At 40.0% G+C, this 20,689-nt stretch overlaps 1 long non-coding RNA gene across 1 annotated transcript in view; it reads left to right on the top strand.

Moving 5' to 3' along the window:
- LOC130113347 (uncharacterized) overlaps positions 1-12,315 on the top strand; it is a 60,050-nt gene extending 47,735 nt beyond the window's left edge. Inside the window, exons 2-3 of the long non-coding RNA XR_008810279.1 lie at positions 12,048-12,169; positions 12,254-12,315. This is a non-coding gene — a long non-coding RNA (uncharacterized LOC130113347). The remainder of the gene's footprint in view (positions 1-12,047; positions 12,170-12,253) is intronic.
- Positions 12,316-20,689: the final 8,374 nt, after the last annotated feature.

The raw sequence follows: 20,689 nt of genomic DNA, 5'->3' as shown, positions 1-20,689 counted from the left end.
TGGAGTTTGCATGTTCTCCTTGTGTCTGTGTGGGTTTCCTCCGGGTACGCTCTGGTTTCCTCCCACAGTCCAAAGACATGTAGGTCAGGTGAATCGGCCATACTAAATTGTCTCTAGGTGTGAATGTGTGTGTGTGTGTGTGTGTGTGTGTGTGTGTGTGTGTGTGTGTGTGTGTGTGTGTGTCGGCCTTGTGATGGCCTGGCGGCTTGTCCAGGGTGTCTCCCCACCTGCCGTCCAATGACTGCTGGGATAGGCTCCAACATCCCCGCGACCCTGAGAGCAGGATAAGCGGTTTGGATAATGGATGGATATTTATATATTCCCAAGGTAGTATTTAGTCAGCTGTTCCTTCAGTTTTGCTGTTTTTGCAAAGAAAAAGGATCTAAACAGCTCTCTACTGAAACACAGCTTGTAGCTGTGTTAAGAAGTGAAGGTCATTCTCAACAACAAATAGCTAAGATACTAAAGACTTCTTTAAATGGGATTTCCTACTGTCATCAGGGAAACACTTGGCATGTAGCATTGAGCTCTGCTGTCAGGGGAGGATATGGTAAATGGAAGGGCTGACAGTTGGTGTTTGCCCTCTCGAGGAGTGAGGTACTTTGGACTTCCACTTCTCTTTGCGTCCTCGTTGGAGCCGGTACAGTGTTTTCACTGAAGGCAGTAGTGAACCCCCTTTACAGAGTGTGGTGGAGTGGGGTGTGAACCAGCTGTCCTGAGTCAGCTTAATTAGTTGGGGGAAGATTAAATAGAGCCCACACCCAAACAAAGACACAGCAGAGACCTGGTGAGGGCAGAACCACAGAGATGTGGAAGCTCTTCCAGGTGCAGCCGTCCGAGTGTTTTCACGGTTTCATCTGGTATTTTCAGCTTAGCATTTCAGTAAACAGGCTGTTGGACATCACTCTCCATGTCTCTGTGCTGGACAACCCTGGCTGTGGCCATACTTTGCCACAAAGAAATCTCGAGTTTCTCAGCTATTTGTTGACAAGAATGACCTTCTACTCTTAACACAACTCCAGACTGTTGTGTTTCAATGTAAAACTGTTTACCTCATGCCATATTTATTGGCAAAATCTACAAACTGAAGGAACAACTGACAGAAGTTCTATCTTGGAAATAAGGATATACCCCACGCATTTAATACCCTTGTGATGTCAGTCCCATCAGTGGTTTTAAACAAGTCTGGTAAATACAAAAACAATCATTATTTGGGCAAAACAAGGAAGACACTTTGATGAACATGAAGCTGTGCTGCCTAATATACCCAAAGTCTTAGTAAATAGGTGCTCTACAAAAACTGGCCTTTTTTTGTTGTTCTATTAGAGATCATCAAACATTACTTGGGAAATTAAAAAAAAAAGGCAAGTACGACCCCTGACCCTTGCCCAGTCAGCCAACAACACATACACATATCCATCCCAAACCTGCCAGCTCTGGCAGCCGTCTGCTAAGATGATGGGACCTGATTAATATGAGCTCATGATGAAATGTATCTATCAGACAAAAATAAGTCGTGAGGGACATGAGATAGTACAACTGTGGCGCTCAGGCACTGAATCACAGCCATAAATAGAGACTCTAGTCACAGTCATAACTTCCTTCCTCAAGTCAATTAAAACAGAAGGCTATATTCACTTGCTGGAACACATGCGAGGCATTTTATTCATTTAGCTTTGAAATCGCATTTCACCAGCTAGCACATTTAAGACTAAAATCTTTACCCTTAGTTCAAGTAGGCCAGGCCAATAAAGTAGGTTCATAACAAGTCACAAAACAACATGTAAAACACAACAAAGATGAGATCAAAATCAGTTTGCTAAAATTCATTACATGTGCAGTAGCACAATTTCCCCTTACACATCCTTCAGTATCATATTAGTTGCATAATGTTATTCAGTTTCCCTAGGGCAATCAATAAATTTTATCTGGTCAGTTTCCCCTTACACATCCTTCAGTATCATATAAGTTTAATTTATTATTCTTATTATTATATTAGTAGCATTATGTAATTCAGTTTCCCTAGGGAGATCAATAACTTTTATCTGGTCAGTTTCCCCTTACACATCCTTCAGTATCATATAAGTTTAATTTATTATTATTATTATTATTATTATTATTATTATATTAGTAGCATTATGTAATTCAGTTTCCCTCGGGAGATCAATAGCTTTTATCTGGTCAATTTCCCCTTACACATCCTTCAGTATCATATTAGTAGCATTATGTTATTCAGTTTCCCTAGGGCGATCAATAACTTTTATCTGGTCAGTTTCCCCTTACACATCCTTCAGTATCATATTAGTAGCATTATGTTATTCAGTTTCCCTAGGGCGATCAATAACTTTTATCTGGTCAGTTTCCCCTTACACATCCTTCAGTATCATATAAGTTTAATTTATTATTATTATTATTATTATTATATTAGTAGCATTATGTAATTCAGTTTCCCTAGGGAGATCAATAACTTTTATCTGGTCAGTTTCCCCTTACACATCCTTCAGTATCATATAAGTTTAATTTATTATTATTATTATTATTATTATTATATTAGTAGCATTGTGTTATTCAGTTTCCCTAGGGAGATCAATAGCTTTTATCTGGTCAATTTCCCCTTACACATCCTTCAGTATCATATTAGTAGCATTATGTTATTCAGTTTCCCTAGGGCGATCAATAACTTTTATCTGGTCAGTTTCCCCTTACACATCCTTCAGTATCATATTAGTAGCATTATGTTATTCAGTTTCCCTAGGGCGATCAATAACTTTTATCTGGTCAGTTTCCCTAGGGCGATCAATAACTTTTATCTGGTCAGTTTCCCCTTACACATCCTTCAGTATCATATTAGTAGCATTATGTTATTCAGTTTCCCTAGGGCGATCAATAACTTTTATCTGGTCAGTTTCTCCTTACACATCCTTCAGTATCATATAAGTTTAATTTTGTATTATTATTATTATTATTATTATATTAGTAGCAATATGTAATTCAGTTTCCCTAGGGAGATCAATAACTTTTACCTGGTCAGTTTCCCCTTACACATCCTTCAGTATCATATAAGTTTAATTTATTATTATTATTATTATTATATTACTAGCATTATGTAATTCAGTTTCCCTAGGGAGACCAATAACTTTTACCTGGTCACTTTCCCCTTACACATCCTTCAGTATCATATAAGTTTAATTTATTATTATTATTATTATTATATTAGTAGCATTATGTAATTCAGTTTCCCTAGGGAGACCAATAACTTTTACCTGGTCACTTTCCCCTTACACATCCTTCAGTATCATATAAGTTTAATTTATTATTATTATTATTATTATTATATTAGTAGCATTATGTAATTCAGTTTCCCTAGGGCAATCAATAACTTTTATCTGGTCAGTTTCCCCTTACACATCCTTCAGTATCGTATAAGTTTAATTTATTATTATTATTATATTAGTAGCATTATGTAATTCAGTTTCCCTAGGGCGATCAATAACTTTTATCTGGTCAGTTTCCCCTTACACATCCTTCAGTATCGTATAAGTTTAATTTATTATTATTATTATTATATTACTAGCATTATGTAATTCAGTTTCCCTAGGGAGACCAATAACTTTTATCTGGTCTCATCTTGTCCTTCCCATGAAAAGGATGTGAGAAAGACAACTAGAGGGAATATCAAGGTAAGATTGTGTTTGTGCATGTGCACACGTGTGCGTGCGTGTGTGTGCGCACAGTGAACGTGTTCGATGTTTGTGTGGCCATTTTTGAGAGGGGTTGAAATGAGCTGCACTGTATTTTTAAGCTGTTACCATGTAGATGCCGTTTGTGTGAGCATGCGTGTGTCAGACTTCGCGGGCCTCAGCTGTTGGAGAAGGTCTAACAGAGGAAGTTTTATCTGCTGCTACGACGGCTCTATTTTCCTACTGTTCAACCTGGGCAGCAACACACATTCAGTACATTCTCCACATCCGTAGCCAATGTGTTTTGACAAACTGGGTGCGTGATGGATAATCATGCAATGATGGCCGACAAAACTGAACGATAAGACTCAAGACTGAGGGTGGAATTGATTTTAAATATTTAAAGACAATATGAATTTAAAAAAACTGTGACTCACTCTTGGTGTATCTGTTTGATTTCTGATCTTTTGAAGTGACGTATATTTGTCATTAATGGAAAATGTCCGGAAGGGTCAACCTGTGCTCAGCTGCACTGCTTTTTTAAATACTGAGACAACATACAGACAGAAGCTGTAAAGCTATAACAAGTTCATTGTTTGTTGGGGTTTTTTTTCCCAGGGAAATTAAATAAACCTGCAAGCCACAACAAAGAGCTCCACCAATTCAGTTCTATAGGGAGGTAAAGTGGAAATGGCATCAATGGTTTTCCCATAGATATGAGGGAAACACGTATTATAAAAAGCAAATAAAGCAGTAAATGATTCCCAATACCACCTGGTAGCACGCTCCGTTATAAAGTTAGCGTTATATGTACCCATTTGTTACAGTTCTGGAAGAAAATACAAAGGAACAACACTGTCGTACTTACAATGCAGCATTTCCCACAGTATGAAAGTACCAAAAAGTACTGCCAGACTGCTTCTTTGCTTTTATACTGTGTATGCTAATTGCTGATGATTATTCAATCAGTGTCTTGTCTGAGTGGGAAATTTGTTGCAGTGAGAATTAGAAACATTCAAGTGACAGTCACAGTACACAGTAAAACCAGTACATACTTACAATGACAATATTATAAATTTCACACTAACAAAGGGTTAAAGGGGCACCTCTTATTACTTGCAAGAGTGCAGGGCCATCTGGTTTGGCTCGGCCACCAAACAGGACAAGGACAGACTACGACAGACAGTTAGGTCTGCAGAGAAAATCATCGGTGCCAACCTGCCTTCAATTTAGGACTTATACACCTCCAGAGTCAGGATACAGGCAGGGAACATCACTGCAGACCCATCACACCCTGGTCACAACCTGATCCAACTCCTCTCCTCTGGTAGGCACTACAGAGCACCGTACCTCAAAACAACCAGATATAAAAACAGTTTCTTTCTGCAGGCTGTCATTCAAATGAACGCTTAGACATGGCAAAGGGACCTGGACATTGAGCTTGAACAAGAAGTCTGGGAAAATATTGTTCATAACATGGGTTGGCCAGTAAGGGATAGTAAGAGCAAAGTTATACATCATAAAATAATTCATAGATATTCTGACTTAAGTCAGACTTAAAAATTTTGGTCTAATTCAAAGCAATGAGTGCTGGAAATGTAACAGTTCTATGGGTACTTTTCTACACCTCATGTGGGGCTGTCCTCTGGTTTCCCCATTCTGGACCCGAGTGGTTGGGGCAATTGAGGAGTGGTTGGATCAACCCTTGCCAAGCTTGTCACATGTTTGCCTTCTTGGAGACAAATCTGCTCTACCAACTGGACTTACGAAGGCACAGCTTGGGTTAGCTCTTGCAGGTTCCTTAATGCAGCCAGGATTATACCAAGGAACTGGAGAAATACAAGCAGCACACCTTGTTATAAACACTGGATGGACCTCATGATGGTTACAGCCTCGTACAAGCTAACATTAGCCCAACTGAAGGATTCCGTGTCTAATTTCACTGAAACGGGGGTTAGTTCCTCAGATTTATGAATGGTGGGGGTCATTAGATAATAATATGTAATAGAAGCCTAAATGTATGTCAGATGGAGTGTTGTGTGTTGTGGGGAGGGGGAGAAGCCATGATCTATCACACTGTGCTGTTGTTTGCTTTCATTTTCCATTTTTGTTTTCTGTTTGTGTTTGTGTACCTGTAGACTACCATATGAAAAATATGTTTTGTACTGTAATGTTTCAGGGAATTTGAGAAGAAAAAAATGTAAAATTTAAAGCCAGATGAACGCTTAACTGTCATGTCGATACCTCAGACATGTATGTAAGTGATCTGCTAACATCTATTTCAGCATCTCTGATACATTCTCTGCACCATTTCACTTTATCACCTCTTATTGCACCTGTATAAGTCAATCCTTGTGTATATATCTGAAGATTGTTGTGCTGTAGTGTTGTTATTCTACGTTAAGTACACCGAGAGTGCCATGAAACCGGAGTCAAATTCCATGAATGTGCAAATCTACATGGCCAATAACCTTGATTCTGATTCTGATTCTGATATATGCAAAAGGGAAGGCAGTAGAAATAGAAGTGGGGGGGGGGATTTGTGAGTTGAGAATATTGATAGAAGATGAAACAAAAGAAGACAAATTTTTGTGTAATTCTAATAAACTCATCTTCCAGTTCATGTCTGGCTCTGTACTAAATGTAATCGATTACTGTGAGTATACATAGAAGCTATCTTTAGTGTTACTTTGTGTCAATCTAACTATTTAAGTACACCAGTGGATGACAGTTTTGTGTATCACTAAGCCTGTGCAAATTTTTGAAAATTGGAAGTTGTGGGTTTATTGTTGGGAATTCGTATGGAAAGAAAATATGTCCCCTTCTATTTCAGTCAGCAGCATAATTCACTGTCTCAGCAGGACTACTTTATATATCTCACTGTCTCAGCCAGTCTAGATTATGTATATCACTGTCTGAGCTGGTCTAGTTTATACATATCACTGCCTCAGCAGGACTAGTTTATATATCTGACTGTCTCAGCTGGTCCAGTTTATACATATCACTGCCTCAGCAGGTCTAGTTTATATACTATCTCACCGTCTCAACAGGTCTAGTTTATATATCTCACTGTCTCAGCTGGTCTAGTTAATATATCTCACTGTCTCAGCAGGTCTAGTTTATATATCTCACTGTCTCAACTGGTCTAGTTAATATATCTCACCGTCTCAACAGGTCTAGTTTATATATCTCACTGTCTCAGCTAGTCTAGTTTATATATCTCACTGTCTCGGCAGGTCTAGTTTACATATCTCACTGTCTCAGTCAGTCTAGATTATAGTATATCTCACTGTCTCAACAAGTCTAGTTTATATTTCTAATTGTCTAAGCCAGTCTAGATTATATATCTCACTGTCTCAACAGGTCTAGTTTATATTTCTAACTGTCTCAGCCAGTCTAGTTTATATATCTCACTGTCTCAGCAGGTCTAGTTTATATATCTCACTGTCTCAGCTGGTCTAGTTTATATATCTCACTGTCTCCCCTGGTCTAGTTTATATATCTCACTGTCTCAGCTGATCTAGTTTATATATATCACTGTCTCAGCTGGTCTAGTTTACATATCTCACTGTCTCAGCTGGTCTAGTTTATATATCTCACTGTCTCAGCCGGTCTAGTTTATATATCTCACTGTCTCAGCTGGTCTAGTTTATATATCTGACTGTCTCAGGCGGTCTAGTTTATATATCTCACTGTCTCAGCTGATCTAGTTTATATATCTCACTGTCTCAACAGGTCTAGTTTATATATCTCACTGTCTCATCAGGTCTAGTTTATATATCTCACTGTCTCATCAGGTCTAGTTTATATATCTCACTGTCTCAGCAGGTCTAGTCTATATATCTCACTGTCTCAGCCGATCTAGTTTATATATCTCACTGTCTCAGCAGGTCTAGCTTATATATCTGACTGTCTCAGGCGGTCTAGTTTATATATCTCACTGTCTCATCGGGTCTAGTTTATATATCTCACTGTCTCAGCCGATCTACTTTATATATCTCACTGTATCATCAGGTCTAGTTTATATATCTCACTGTCTCATCAGGTCTAGTTTATATATCTCACTGTCTCAACAGGTCTAGTTTATATATCTCACTGTCTCATCAGGTCTAGTTTATATATCTCACTGTCTCAGCAGGTCTAGTTTATATATCTCACTGTCTCAGGCGGTCTAGTTTATATATCTCACTGTCTCAGCCGATCTAGTTTATATATCTCACTGTCTCAGCAGGTCTAGCTTATATATCTGACTGTCTCAGGCGGTCTAGTTTATATATCTCACTGTCTCATCGGGTCTAGTTTATATATCTCACTGTCTCAGCCGATCTACTTTATATATCTCACTGTATCATCAGGTCTAGTTTATATATCTCACTGTCTCATCAGGTCTAGTTTATATATCTCACTGTCTCACCTGGTCTAGTTTATATATCTCACTGTCTCAGCCGGTCTAGTTTATATATATCACTGTCTCAGCCGGTCTAGTTTATATATCTCACTGTCTCAGCTGATCTAGTTTATATATATCACTGTCTCAGCAGGTCTAGTTTACATATCTCACTGTCTCATCAGGTCTAGTTTATATATCTCACTGTCTCATCAGGTCTAGTTTATATATCTCACTGTCTCATCAGGTCTAGTTTATATATATCACTGTCTCATCAGGTCTAGTTTATATATCTCACTGTCTCATCGGGTCTAGTTTATATATCTCACTGTCTCATCGGGTCTAGTTTATATATCTCACTGTCTCAGCCGATCTACTTTATATATCTCACTGTATCATCAGGTCTAGTTTATATATCTCACTGTATCATCAGGTCTAGTTTATATATATCACTGTCTCATCAGGTCTAGTTTATATATCTCACTGTCTCCCCTGGTCTAGTTTATATATCTCACTGTCTCAGCCGGTCTAGTTTATATATATCACTGTCTCAGCCGGTCTAGTTTATATATCTCACTGTCTCAGCTGATCTAGTTTATATATATCACTGTCTTAGCAGGTCTAGTTTACATATCTCACTGTCTCAGCTGGTCTAGTTTACATATCTCACTGTCTCAGCTGGTCTAGTTTATATATCTCACTGTCTCAACAGGTCTTGTTTATATTTCTAACTGTCTCAGCCAGTCTAGATTATATATCTCACTGTCTCAAGAGGTCTAGTTTATATTTATAACTGTCTCAGCCAGTCTAGATTATATATCTCACTGTCTCAGTAGGTCTAGTTTATATATCTCACTGTCTCAACAGGTCTCGTTTATATATCTCACTGTCTCAACAGGTCTAGTTTATATATCTCACTGTCTCAACAGGTCTCGTTTATATTTCTAACTGTCTCAGCCAGTCTAGATTATATATCTCACTGTCTCAAGAGGTCTAGTTTATATTTATAACTGTCTCAGCCAGTCTAGATTATATATCTCACTGTCTCAGTAGGTCTAATTTATATATCTCACTGTCTCAACAGGTCTAGTTTATATATCTCACTGTCTCAACAGGTCTAGTTTATATATCTCACTGTCTCATCAGGTCTAGTTTATATATCTCACCGTCTCAGCTGGTCTAGTTTATATATCTCACTGTCTCAGCAGGTCTAGTTTATATATCTCACTGTCTCAGCAGGTCTAGTTTATATATCTCACTGTCTCAGGCGGTCTAGTTTATATATCTCACTGTCTCATCAGGTCTAGTTTATATATCTCACTGTCTCAGCTGGTCTAGTTTATATATCTCAGCGTCTCAGCAGGTCTAGTTTATATATCTCACTGTCTCAGCAGGTCTAGTTTATATATCTCACTGTCTCAGGCGGTCTAGTTTATATATCTCACTGTCTCATCAGGTCTAGTTTATATATCTCAGTGTCTCAGCTGGTCTAGTTTATATATCTCAGCGTCTCAGCTGGTCTAGGCTGTAGCTTACATCAGTGTTTTGCATCGATATGTGATCATGTGTGTGTCGTCTCAAGCTCATTCTTGCTAGTTTAATCAATGCAAGTGAAACAACTAATACTTGAGCAGTGATGTCATGGCATTTCTTTCAACAGCAACCACAAATATTAATAAAATGTTGAGTGCATTTACAGTCACATGCATGAATGTATTAAATAAACACACAGACACACAGACACACGCACACACTCACACACAAATACACACACACACACACACACAGTCAGTCAGTCAAAGCAGACATGCACAGCGACAGTCACAACTGAATTTAGATACCGCTCCCACCTTGCCATCCATGTCATATTTTGAAACGTTATGTCTGGCATGTTTTCTGGTTTTTGTAGTTAAACAAAGACTACATCTATTTTGGTTATGGAGTTCGCAGCCTGTGCCCTAAATTTCCTCAGGGGCACTGCACTTCATTAGCTTGTAATGAACAACTCCTATAATTTTAGATTGTGTTTACACCAAGACCTTTAGGGGCTGCCAGTGGTGTACTTAGTAATCCAGGGGAGGGAAGGGTGGACCCTGCGAGGCTGGACTGATTGTCTCATGAACTGAGCTCAGCCACATGGTTCATGTTCCACGACTGACAAAACAGTTTAGTCAACTCATCCGCTTTTTTTTAGTTTAATTTTCACTGCAAATGCTAGAATATTCTAGCAAACAAGTAGTCTGACTCCAAAATTAGATTTCCACCCCTTGAGGAACGTCACACTTTTTTGGACATTCTTGCTTGGCACGAAGGTAAAACTCACTGCTAAATATTTACTAAGGGTATCGGCTGTCTTGATGTCCTTACTGACAGAACAGTACCATTTGGGGGGGATCTAGCTGGCTGTCAAGCTAATCCTGCTCATCTTTATCAATGTCCCATTTACCAGCCAGAACACACAGGAGACTCGGTGTCGTCTTGTTTCACCACGTGTCTAGTCTGGGTGCACGCTGGCTACGGTGTGCGCACACTTGATGGAATTTGAAACAAGGTTTGTGTAGGAAAATGCTTGGCCAGCTGTCCGGCCACAAGTTTCAGTTAAGGACGTTTCAGACAGTGTCCTGCCAATGTTTAGAAGAAGATGCGTTATTGTCGCGGTACATAAAAATAACTTCATCCTGTGCATTGAACCCATCCTGTCTGCACACACCAGCAGCAGCTCCTTGTCGTCGGCCTGGTCAGGGGCATTAAACCTGAACATCTTTGTTGGTAGGAGGGAACCCACGCAGACAACATGCAAACTCCACACAGAAAGGACCGGGGACGGCCTGAGGTTCGAGCCCAGGACCATCTTGCTGTGAACCAACAGTGCTAACCACTGGGCCACCGTGCTGCCCATGGGTCATGGATTAATAGGAATCACAAAAGCAGTTTATCACTTACAGTTTCTTTCACAGCATAGCTCATGGCATACTCCATGTCACCGGGGCTCTACTGGCACATCACGTAACAAGAACCATCATGGTCCACAAGTGAACCTTAGACAGAAATGACTTCCAGTATGTGAACAGGTCTATTGGAATCCAAACCCTCACACAAATCTAACCATTACAAATGAATTTTAGGACATACAACTCGCATGCAAAAGGAGCTCATTTAGTGTGATGAATTTGAATGGCAGTCAACGAGAAGAGCTTTTTCAGCCCATCACTAATGCCCCCTTGTGGTTGTTTTCATTTTGGTACGTCACTCTGCAGACAACGTCTTGATGCATGCTTAAGGAAGTGGAAAAGAGGGCTCCGGTGTCCTATCCAGGGACACCACCTCGCCATTGGTTCAGATTTGTGGATGACACCTGGGTTAAAATTAAATCTCAGGAGGTACCACATTTCACCGGCCACATTAACTCTGTGGACAACCACATCAAGTTCACCAGGGAGGATGTGAAAAATGACAGGTTAGCCTTCTTACACTGTGAAATTGCAATTGGCAACTTCACATCTTATCACCGCCATACAAACAACTATGCAGCATTGTGAAAATCAACCCCAAACGCCGTATCAGGATTAACACATACTGTCTCCCCCACTTAGTCCAGCCCGTACCATGAACCAGTCTCAGTGGTATCTAAAGGAGTTGAATCAAGTGCAACTGGACTTGGTATATATCATGTATACCAAGTCCAGTTGCACTTGATTCAAGTCCTTTGGATAACCATGACCTGGATGAATGAGAACATTCACAGACATGTCTCAGTGGTAAATATATGCAGAGCAGGATCACTGAGGGGGCGTTTTATTTATTGCTTTGTTTGAACCCTGGGGTGGAAAAGGAAGGCACAGTAAGTCTGTTTAAACGCAGCCCCGCTACATCTGCCTGTCGGTCAGTAAAATCCTTTTCTATTGTTATAGCTCAGAACTGTGTCACTAAAATATCCCAGTTGTTGTTGTGATTTTTTTTTTTAATGTTTTAAATCACAGATCTCTAACTGGTCTCATCTAGTCAGACTGGTCTGTGTGCTGAGATATTACAGGTCCAGCAAAGCAGACACGCCGGGCCCATCATGCAGACATAGCCACTGAAAAAAGAAAAAAGGGATTTGGTCAGTACTATCAGAAATAAGAAAGAAAAATATATTTACTATGTGTTCTATGATGACTAATTACTTTACTCCTCTGGACTGAAGGAAGCTTTTTGAGCGGCTGTGGTGCTGTGTGCCGGCTTGCTGCAGGAGAAGAGCTGCAGGAGAAGAGCTGCAGGAGAAGAGCTGCAGGAGAAGAGCTGCAGGAGAAGAGCTGCAGGAGAAGGGCAGCAAGCGCCAGTGTCACAACTCCACTGGGCCTCCGAGAGCTGCCTGCTGCCACACAACTGTCAGCCATTTAACATCAAGATTAGCCCCAGTTGTTGCCATGTGTCAACATAGCAATGAACACATGCACCCGGTCCAAGCCACAGGTGGGGGGTGCAGATGAGGGTGGTGGTGGTGGGGGCGGGGGGGCTGGCACATGAGGTGCCAGTGAAAATAAACAGTCCACTTTCTGTGAGCAAACAGGGAATAAAGTGGTCTTACTCCCAGAGAGGCCCGGGCATGCCCAGGCCGCGGCTGCCTGTGGTCAGCTCTGCTGTAACGGTGTGCAAACTGTCAAGCCGCTGCTGGAGACGGGTTAAGATTAGCCCCAGAGACAGTTAGCACATTATAATAATGTTACAAGCCTCTTTCTAATGGCATTTTGAAATACATTTCGCAAGAGGCGAGAGGCACGCTGAGCATTGTTTATCTTCTGCCTTTGCCTTTAATACGACAGCCGAGCAAAACTATTGGCCCCCATAAGCAGCAGGATTTAGAAGACACCTGTGCTCCTCTTCTCTAAGGAGAAGCGGTGGTGCAAATTATGTTGCTTAGCCCCGTTCAGCCCAATAACGGGGCTGTGGAAAAGTGCTGCGCTATCACTGAGCTGTTAAGCTAGCCCGCTGAGATCTACTGCACAGGCTTTGTCAAGGTTTACCAGGTTTGTCAGGGCTGTTAGATGAAGGGATAACCCTGCCTCGCAGTCATGTAATTAGCAGATATTAACCACAACGCAAGATGGTGACGAAATACAGTCATGAAGGAAGGACCCCCAAAACTGCATAAAGAGTACCAAACAATTTCCTTGTCCATATGAAGGACGACTACTTTGAAACAAGACAGCAAAAATATAGTTATTGGAAAAATACCCAAATAAATGGATGATGAGTATTAAGTTAGTACCCAGTAGGGACATATTACTTAAGAAAAAATGAAGAGACCATAGCCACTGCACAGCAGTCAGTATATATATATGTGTGTGTGTGTGTGTGTGTATTGTATTTTATATATATAGTGGGTTTTTTTTCAGAAACCATCAGTGGTGTTATAAGTGCTCAGCTAATGAGGAGCGGAATCAACAGAGTGCGAGATGCACGAAACAGGCCTGTACTGCAATGTATTAAAATGTTGACATATATATATATATATATATATATATATATATATATATATATATCTCAACACAGATACAGGAAAAAAGTTTTAATGCACTGCAGTGCAGGCCTGTTTCGTGCGTCGTGCAGTCATCATCTGTGTTGATATTCGGCTCCTCATTAGCTGAGCACTTATAACACCACTGATGGTTTCTGAAGAAAAAACCCCGCTATATATATATATATATATATATATATATATATATATATATATATATATATATATATAAATATACACACACTCTCAGCAAGGCAGTTCTTGGAATTGAAAAGGAAATATGCATGGCTTTATTTTACAGCCCTAACACATGTTTAAGTGTACAGTAAAGAAGTTAGTGCCATGAAATAACACTGGCTAGCTGGTTAAATGGAGCCCTGTAAGAGTGAGGAATAACAGTCGTGTTTTATTCATACGAGCACTGGCTGAGCCCGGTCAACACGGGGACACGTCTGCTGTGCAGATGCTGCCCCGAGGGAAGGAATTATAACTCACTAATGTAAATGTCATGTACTGACAGAACAATAACGAAACTCCTCAGAGTTTACCCCCAACCAGAACGAGAACTCACGCCACCATCACGTTGTGTCCAGCTTGATGTTGTCCTGCTGTTTCCTCCTAAATAACCTGCACCTGCAGCACAACAACTCGGTGCTCATTATCCATCTATTTGGGTACTCTCCTAATAACTATTTTTGTGATTTGGTTTCAAAGTAGGTTTCTGTGAACTTACTAGAAAATAATTTAATACATACGTACTAGCCAGTTTTCTGATACTTTCCTTGTAACTATGTGTTGTCGTCATCCTGTCTCCTAGTTAATCCCTGCTCACCAGGGGGCTGTGACGTGTAGCATACTATAAACTGATTCGCCTTGTTTAAGTAAAAAAGGTGTGACTGTACCCAAACCTTTCACTTCTCCATCCTTCCATCCATCCATCCATTATCTTAAACGCTTATCCTGCTTTCAGGGTGCAGAAATACAAGTTCTGCACACAACAACGTCCATAAGGTCCATGCAGGTTGGTGGCCTGATAGATAGATAGATAGATAGATAGAGAGAGAGAGAGAGAGAGAGAGAGAGAGAGAGAGAGAGAGAGAGAGAGAGAGAGAGAGAGAGAGAGATAGTGACAAGCTGTTGCAGTGATATAGAGGCAGCAGCTGGAGGAGAAGAAGGAGGAGGAGGAAACTAAGAGAGAAAAAATGGGGGAAGGGCGGAGTAACGTTAAAAACCACACGATATGAGCCAATATAGTTTTACACTAATCACTTTAACCACAAATGTTTTGATGCACAAGTAACAAAGTAACAGCCATAAAGTCACTTAACTGTGTTCAGAGCTGAGTAATCTAAAATGATAAGTTCAGTTCATGGTTGGACGTAAAGGCTATTCGTTTTGCACTCCTGAGTCAGAGAGAAAAGAGCAAGACAGGAAATTGATTATGACAATAACTTCCAGCGGCCAGAAGGACTAATTCACACACACAAAACAAGAGAATGGCACTCGAAAAGAAAAAAAAATACAAGGCCTGGTAGCAGCTTCACTTTGCACAGAGCACACCTGTCCTACGGCAAATTGGCAGAATCTCATCTGAAAACTGGTTTTTAATTCCCTCTCTTTTATTCTTTTACTTTTTATATATTATATATTTTATTTTTTTCCTTTTACTGTAGTTTTTTACCTGGTACACGCTTAGAGATGTCTCTGTAGATGAGAAGCGCTATACAAACTCAGTTTATTATTATTATATTATCATTATTATATTATCACCATCATCATCATCATTATTATTATTATTATTCTCATCATCATCATTATTTTCATTATTTTCATTATTATTATATTATCATTATTATCATCATTATTATTTCCATTATCATTATCATTATTATCATTATTATATTATCAACATCGTCATTATATTATTATTATCATTGTTATTATCGTCATTATTATCATTATTATTATCATTATATTATCATCATCATTATTATTATCATTATTATAATTTTCATTAGCATTATATTATCATCACATTATCATTATATTATTATTATTATTATCATCATCATTATTATTGTTATTATCATCATTGTTATTTTTATCATTGTTATTTTTATTATTAGTTGTAACATTGTATTATTAATGGAAATGACCACATGATCAAGACGGACTCTGTTTTTTGCTATTACTTGCTAATAGAAGTCCACCAGTCAAGAGCAGAGCCTGTGTCCTGTAACCGTATCAGTGAAAAGGCTCTGACAGGTGCTGAGATGCCAGCCAGGATTACTCCAGACCTTTGACTCAACAAACAAATTAAATGACAGGCTGCTTGTTCACACAGGGCCATCACCGAACCACACACCATGCCATTTTTCATCAGTATTTCAAGAGCTTGGTTCCAAAATAAGACAGCCACCTTTGGTTAACAAAAAAAAAGAAAAAAAAAAAAGTGATGAAATTACAAGATTGTTTTAAGTCCTTTGTTGCAGTGATATAGAATTTGTGTATCAGGGGTTGAAGGCGAACCTTTGTTTATCATTTTATTCTATCTTATTCTATTTTATGTTATTTATTTAGTATCCCCACTAGTTGTTAGCACAGTTACATCTATTCGTCCTGGGGTCCACATAAAGACAAGACAAGACAAGACATCCAAACATCACACTATGGACAAGCCACAATATTCACAAGACAAAGTAAAAATAAGACAAAACAAGTAGTTTTCACATTCATGTCACCTCAACACAGTACATAGTTAAAGCAAATGATAAAAAGCAGCCCATGAAAAAAAAAAATATATATATATATATATATATATATGTGTGTGTGTGTGTGTGTGTGTGTATAGACTACTAGTGCACGGTGAAGCATTATATGTAAGTTATCACCACAAATATAATTAACATTCACCTACAGAATATCACATGTAGCCTAAACTGATTATTTTTTTCTCAATAATTGCTGTTCTTCATTTCTTTTTAAAGCTGGCCTTCCTAGTAATCTGGGTTAGGCGTGGTGGTAGTTTCATCAAGTTTACCATTCTTCTTCAAAGCATGGGTTTTAATAAGGGCAACAGGAAGCGTCCCATGAAGGCCTGTCTGGTGTCATAATGGTGTTCGAGCACTGCTGTGTGATGGCTGTGAATATCAGAATGTGGGTTTTCTTAGGGAACAAAGGTTTCTTCCGCACCAGGCTGCACGCCAGTCTCTCTTCCACCCGCATCCGTGACAGCCTGGCATGCGTCCCTTCCTCACCGTCCATCACTGAGCAATGATGACCAAGGCAGGCGGCTCTGTTTTTCTTTCTCCCCCCCCCCCAATTGCACTTGGCCAATTACCCCACTCTTCCGAGCTGTCCCGGTCGCTGCTCCAGCCCCTCTGCCGATCCGGGGAGGGCTGCAGACTACCCCATGCCTCCTCCGATACATGTGGAGTCGCCAGCCGCTTCTTTTCACCTGACAGTGAGGAGTTTTGCCAGGGGGGCGTAGCGCGTGGGAGGATCATGCTATTCCCCCAAGCCCCACGAACAGGCACCCCGACCGACCAGAGGAGACGCTAATGCAGCGACCAGGACACATGCCCACATCTGGCTTCCCACCCGTAGACACGGCCAACTGTGTCTGTAGGGATACCCGAAATAGACCGCTACACTACCAGGACGCCCCCAGGCGGCTCTGTTTTAAGCAAGCAGGATCTTATTAAGCTCTTGTTTTGAAGCACTAGACCAGATTGCTGGACGGTAATCAAGGATATTGTATTACTTGTTAATTTGTTATCTCTGTTATGAAGTAAGCGCGTCTTCTGTTGATGGAAATGCCTGTACTAATTTTTGTAACCATGTTATAAATATGAGTTGACGCACAGCTCTTGATCTGTCCTCAGAGCATGTCTGTTTCAGAAACCCATTCAGAAACCAGCATCAATTCTTCTTGAAGCATTTTCTAATACACATAGCTGACCATTTCTAAATATGGAATATAGGAGAGATCCTATACAGCTACCCTGGGGAATTCCACATTGCAGTGATTTAATATTTGACAGGGTACTATTAAACAAAGGACACTGTTGTCTGTTGGAAAAGTAACTTTTCATCCAACTGACAGATGAAGATTTGAATCCATATGCAGATAGTTTGACGAGTAATAGCTCATGGTCTGTAAGATCAAAAGCTGCACTGTAGTCCAGCAGTACATTGCCCTCCATGAACATTCTGTCACCAGTCATCTGTTAATTGCATTAAAACTCTATATGTTGAGTAACCCACGTTGGAATGAGCATGTTGGAATTCAGAGTTGATACTGTTTTCCGAGAAGTAATGCTGAATCATTCAATACCCTTCATAAGTTTGCTCTGAAGATGCAAAATGCTAAAAGGCCTACAATTTGGTCCAGTAAATGACTCGTAGCTGTTGTTTGATAGAGGAGTAACCTTTGCTATTTTCCACATTTGTGTATAAACACCTTCATTCAGGCATACATTAAAAGCATGCCACGTGGCGTGGCGGTCTATTCCGTTGCCTATCAGCACAGGGATCTCCGGTTCAAATCCCCGTGTTATCTCCAGCTTGGACGGGCGCCCCTACAGACATAATTGGCTGTGACTGCGGGTGGGAAACCGTATATGGGTATGTGTCCTGGTTGCTGCACTAGCGCCTCCTCTGGTCTTATTAATTTTTGTGACTCTGTTTCTCAGTGAACAGTAAATCAGCTGAGCTACCACATGTGACAGCAGCTTTTTTCAGGTGGTCCCTCTGTGCTGTACAGCTTCTCAACTCGTCAAGCCGAGGGGCTTTAGTGGTTCTGACAGGTTTCTGATGGGAGCGTGTTTGGTCACAAGTCGACAGAAGCGGTTGCATAAACGATTGCAAGGCAGCCTCGGTATGAGTTAATTTAACCACATTATCTCACCGTATCTCAGTCATGTCTTCCACGGACGCATTTTCACAAAATATTTTATAAATTCTCTTGTATATCACTTCAGACACAGCTTTAGGAAGCTTCGCTTTCTTTACCACTGCAGGGATGTCATGATCACTGAAGCCCGGAAGCAACCTTCGAACATATCTCCACAGAATTGGTGAAAAGATGATCGATGAAGGTTGAAGAGGACAGTCCCGAGTACTGATATTCAAGCGTTACATCACTTCACTATTTGTTCAGTGTACGTGTGTTGGAGAACCAGTCAGTGTTAAGGTCTCCAACAACATATATAGTTCTCTCAGTGTCAGTATACTGTTTGCAGCATGGTGCAGCAGACATGCTGCAGATGTCCTCAGGGAACTGAGTAGTAGAGCCAGGTGGTGTGTGGCAGCAGCCCACTACAACAGGTTTAAGATGAGGTCGACACACCTGCAGCCACAGCACCTCCACAACTGCTGTACTGGATCCCTTCTTACTTTGAACGGTACATGAGCCTGCATGGAAAACACTACACCTCCTCCACGCTTCTTCCTGTCATGTGTGAATATGTTTTGCCACCTCCGTGTCAACAGGTGCATCTAATGAATGTGTATCAGGATGTGTCTCATTTTAAACTCATACTTTTGATATGTTTTGGAACAGGATAGAGATGATTTGGCGGAGAATTAAGCAGTTACGTAGAAGGTTTAGGAACGAAGGAGCAAAGGTTATCGTTTCAAATCTCTCAGCAAATTAGACATTGGTCATAAAAATAATAGTTGATGTTCCTGTGGAAGAACACTATCATTTGGACCTATTAGAGTGCTAAAGTTCAGATAAGTTTACAAAATGAGGAAAGCTGAGCATTCTCATCAGGTATGGGATGAGTTGATGAGAGAAATCAACCTACAGCATTATGATGTTGATCTGCCCAAATTCTTCCATGTCTAAATGTTGTGCTGTGTGCACGGAGCTCTAGCGTAGACATCGTGTAAGTAGAATTTTGTGCTTGTTGGCTGCAATGTAATTGTAAAACACTTGCAGTATGATATGAGTATTTCATTTACGGTGAGCAACCACAATGGTCAAACAAACAAACAAAAACGTGGCATGTCAGAAGGCAGCTACGCACGCATAAACAGTAGATCTAAAATAGGAGCAGTGAATTGCAAAGCCATAAATGGACTGTTCTAACCTTTCACTTTCTAGCTCAGCCAGCCAGCCAGCCAGCCACCAACTGCCGCGGACTGTTTTGTGTGCGTTCTCAGAAAATTCCAGTTCACAACCCGCCCTTATTCTGGGTTTTTCCCACGCAAGTCCTCCAGTTCAAGTCTTAGACCAGCCAAGTCTTAGTTAGTGGCTCGTTGGTTGTGAAGCCAGTAGCATCCGATAAATACCAAACAATCAAGCCTGGAGGCCATCTTGAACTGCCAAGTCTTTCAAATAGCCGGTCCTAGTGCTGGTGTTCTATGTGGGTAACAAATGTAAAGAAATTTCTCACTTTGTGTATGTTGGTCTGAGGAAAAATCACTGCACACATCCTGCCAAGAGTAGAAATGTGAACAACAACGACAGTAAAGTGGACTTTCAGTTCTAGCGTTCACCTAGACGGGCACATCTCTTCATGCATTTTACTGCACATTACACTGAGCGGTGCAGAGGCAACACATGAAATGTGTGTTTGAATTTTGGGCTGGTGTTAACATATAAGTATCGGTCTCTCAATTCTCAGATGAGGTTCTCATTAAAAACTTAAAATGATAACTCACAGCAATGTGCCTGAAACAGCAACCAAAAATTTTTTTTTACGTAAATTCAGGGAAGAAAATACTTTTTGAATTGTGGTCCAATTATCACGAGGAGCAAAAATTAATGATTAACGGCCAAGCTCAGCATTAAATATGTTGGGGAAGTAACTAGTGAGTTTAATAAACTGGTAGAATACTTTAAATTAAATACTTTTTGAATACTTCAAATACTTTAAAACAAAATCCCCTGCTTTTCCTAGGTGAAGTTGAACATTTTACAAACCAAAAGAATTTTAAAATCGAAACTTAGAGAGCCTTACTTGGTAGAATTAAATGCAAGGCCATCAAATACTTCTAGAATAGAATAGCATAGAATAGAATAGAATGGTATTGCAAATAAAAGCAACAAGAAGATATATGTCACTGGGATAATATATAATAATATATAATAATATAGCATGACAAGTCTCTGAA

This window comes from Lampris incognitus, chromosome 5, assembly GCF_029633865.1.
Source record: "Lampris incognitus isolate fLamInc1 chromosome 5, fLamInc1.hap2, whole genome shotgun sequence".
NCBI classification, from domain to species: Eukaryota; Metazoa; Chordata; class Actinopteri; order Lampriformes; family Lampridae; genus Lampris; species Lampris incognitus.
The sequence above is the reverse complement of the archived record's forward strand: the minus strand, read 5'-3'. Positions and strand labels throughout refer to the sequence as shown.